Raw genomic sequence first — 4,264 nt, 5'->3', positions numbered from 1 at the left:
ATAGAAGGGCCTTCCCCGTTCAGTCCAATGATAGATACACATGGCGAGGCATAGCTTTACATGACCACGCCCCCGAGTAAGGGTACTGTAGGGTACTCCCATTACTCCTATGTAATAATCCTAAATGAACTACTGACACATTTTTGTCGTTCAGCTGCCTCGTGTGTCGTTATTAACATACTTGGCTCTCACAACCACAAATGATTTGCATGATACTTATTCAGCCACTAATTTGTTCCCCGACCTGCTAACACTGACAGTAAAGCCATCTCATTATACTTATGTCACCGTTTATTTACGTCTAGGTTTTTCGCCAGTTAGCTGAAATTAGCTGGCTGTCTTAGATATGTTGTGTGACTACTTCCAGTCTTTGCCTGCCCGGGAAAGGTTAGGTATTTAGAAAAGTTGATTCTTGTTGGCTTGCCTATATGTCCTTTCAACTTGCCAGAGACCGACCAGCTGGGGAGACAACCCTGCCAAATGGCCCAAAGTAGCATATGGCGATATCTACACCTCCTTGGTGGAATCTGCAGGTTTGCATACATATCCTAATGCAAAGGAATATTATAGCTGTTATTTGGACGGATACAGCTCACTAGTCCTTACTACACGCTAACTAGCAACCTTTGTGCAATACACAAGGGAAACTTAAATCCGTTCTACCTAATTTCTACCAGCATGTTAAATGTGCAACCAGAGGGAAAAAAACTCTAGACCACCTTTACTCCACACACAGAGACGCATACAAAGCTCTCCCTCCCTCCATTTGGCAAATCTGACCATAACTCTATCCTCCTGATTCCTGCTTATAAGCAAAAACTGAAGCAGGAAGCACCAGTGATTCGGTTAATAAAAAAGTGGTCAGATGACGCAGATGCTAAGCTACAGGACTGTTTTGCTAGCACAGACTGGAACATGTTCCGGGATTCTTCAGACAGCATTGAGGAGTACACCACATCAGTCACTGGTGTCGTATCGGGTGAATGGTGGCAATTATTGCTGTCAACAAAGAGTCCACTTATGCTGCACAATGATTAGAGGCTTTTATTAATATCACAAGGTTACAGCATAAGTTACAGACCCGCGGTGTCTGGAGAACGGCGTCCCAGATTGCAATGGCCGTTCTGCCTTCTCCTTCGTTTTTCCCCCTACTTATAAACAATGCAAAAAGATGCTCCCTCTTCTGGCCAATCACCAGTCTCCCCTGTCTACAACACACTTCCTGTCTGTTGTATGTGACTTTACACTAAAACATTCCCTCTTGATACTAAAATCAACATTCTTTCAGTTCCACTTAAAAACATTTAACAACGTCATAATCTCAATACACGACATATCCCCCCTTCGAGACGAACAGTCTCGAAAACAAACAGAATAGGATTATGACAAGTAACAATTTATCTTATTGAGTATCTTTAACATTAAACCAAAAACATTCTTCTCTAGAGTGTAAATACCTTTCTATGAAATAACTGTTTATGAAGTGTAAATACATTACTATGAAATATGAACAAATCTCTATGGAGTGTAAGAGCGAAAAACTGTCCGGCAGCCATCTTTTCAGATATCCATCCATCAATCAAGACAGTAAAATTCTCTCACGGTCCCTCTGCCCCAGGCAACCACCTCGGTACTCCTGATAAACTCAAACAATGTAAATGCATTTGAAACTATGATGCAATTAAATACACATGTAAGCCCCTGCAAACAAAATCCTATCCAAAAAATATCCACTCTAAGGCTGGTCAACCCATTGGACCCTATAGTGGACCTCTCCCTGCCTAGACTCCCTGTCCCTAAACATCAACGAAATAAACAAAAACATCTAAGATCCTCACATGTATTCAATAACATCAAATATCCTTCTACAAAAATTAATACCTAAGAATATGACACAATTATGTATTATACATGAAAATATGTCTATATTTCATTGCAGACACTGGAATGTAGTCCACTACACTTCATCTCCCCGTAGTCTCCTCTTCCAATGGACTGTTGATGATGGAATCGGCCACACCCTCCTTGTTTCATCTCCTCCAGTCATATTGTCCCTTCATATTGTCCTTGTTTGAGTATTTCAATCTCCACATGTCCCCCAAATGCTTCTGAAAGAAAAGGAAAGACCAAACAGTATCTTTTGCAAAACACTTTCACATTGACCATCAATATCAACTAAGAATATAAAAATGATATATAAATGATGTATGAATCACATTAACCCATTCCCCCTTTTGATTCATAAAATCATACCAAAATCACCCTAATATTGAAAAAAATAAAATTGAAAAATGATCAAATAATCAAAAATGATATTTATCCATTCAGTTCAACTTGTCCATCTTCATCCAGATCAGGAACAGTCAACACCGGCATCTGAGTGTTGTCTCCAGGCATCACTCTCCAACCTATCTCAATATCATAGCTTTCTCAAAGGTCAGTAACAAATTACAAACATCACACAGTGTTATCAAAGCTGCCATTAAATGTAACCCATCACTGCCCCTACTGGCCTACCTGATCTTGCAACCAAGTCTTCTCAGATCTCCCAAACGCATCCCTTATATTCTTCAACGCATCTATAACACTCGTGATATTATCGGAACTATCTGGACTCAAAGTATACCTAATATTATCAATATGATCTTCCCAAATGTTACACCATACCATGGAAAAAGTCCCCCCTTCTCCCTTAGATTTATCCTTCAATGATAGGCTTGAAGACTATGACATGTAGCCATGTCTCTTTTCATCCAATTTCAAATATAGCTTCAGATTTCTGTGTCCGGTGCTACCCCTCTTATGATGGTAGAAACCTCATATGGAAGCTTCAACGTTGACATGTAACAACATCCTGTCTATCCATAGTGTAAGTATATATATGCTTTATCACCACAAACCCTCCAAATATCTCTAAAATTCCCCATAGTCACATTGTCAGGCAAAAGCTAATCTTTTACCATCAAAGTCCTGCTCTTCTTACTACCTGGTACATAAAAAGTAACATATTTCTCATTACTACCCTTAAGGTCATGCATACCCAAAGTTATCATATAACATCACAATCTGATATTCCCATAAACATACCCCTTACCTCATATGTTTTATTAGAACAAAAACAACTTTTAGCCCTCAATGGTTACACCTCAAATGCTTCAGGGTTTGCTGTTACCTGAGTTTCCTTCCCATCTAACAAATGCACACAAGTTAATTCACTTAACCCAATACCACCTAACCCTAGGCTTAAACAAATGTTTTGAGAACGACATTATTTTATCGGTTACTGATTGTTGCTGATACCACAGTCATGACAAAGCATAAAATTGACACATACTTGATAGAGGTCGAGCGACCGTCTCTAACATGTTTGGTGCTGGAATTCTCACCAGACATGGACCCTCAAGATTCCTCACTGATCTTACAGAATGAGCTGCTGGAACCTGCCCATCTATCTCTAATTTTCACAACAGAAGAATCAAACCCATCCATTTAGTTTCTCTCTTCCCTAACGAGCGGTACTGATCAGATACCTCTCCTTGTCTGTCATTAAAATCAAAGACCTCATCCTGTACCTCCATGATGAATCTATATTCTCTCTACCACTATCTGCTCTCCTATTTTAACCCTATTCGTACTATCATTGACAGCACTCTCCATCCGTAACATAAACCCGAGTCCTTCTTGCTACCCCCTTTAATTTCAGAAAAGTTGTTGTCGGTGTCGTACTTCCTACATTTGCTATTGCCATCGTATCATTAATCCCTTCCAAAGTTACCATTAAAGTAGTTGATCTAGTTGATGTATCAACCTTAATTATTTCTAGTAGGAAAGCTACCGATATCCTATGTGCATTATTTACTGTTGGAGTGACTACTGTAATCTACTTCTCCTGAACTCCCTCAATGACTGTGGAGGCTACAACAGACCTCAACCCTTCCATTATAAGCGTTACTTTATGAATTACATAGCCTTTTAACCAATAATTCTTAACCGGAACAAATTCTAATGCTTGCACTAGATAAGTATACTTCTTCTCCATAATTATCTCTCCATGTGGGAGGAACATCCCCATCCTAACCCTAATAAGTATTTTTCCTCTAAAATTGGTGCTGGAGCTATTGGTTCCCTTATAATCAAATGCGATATATTTATGGCTTTAATAACTATCAATGTTGAAAGAGTTAAATTGCTTCTCACTGTTGTTTTAATAGACTGAAGTGTTAATGTCCTTAGTTACTTCATCCATTTTCCAAAGATTTGAAGT

Source organism: Coregonus clupeaformis, chromosome 9, assembly GCF_020615455.1.
Source record: "Coregonus clupeaformis isolate EN_2021a chromosome 9, ASM2061545v1, whole genome shotgun sequence".
Taxonomy (NCBI): Eukaryota; Metazoa; Chordata; class Actinopteri; order Salmoniformes; family Salmonidae; genus Coregonus; species Coregonus clupeaformis.
The sequence above is the reverse complement of the archived record's forward strand: the minus strand, read 5'-3'. Positions refer to the sequence as shown.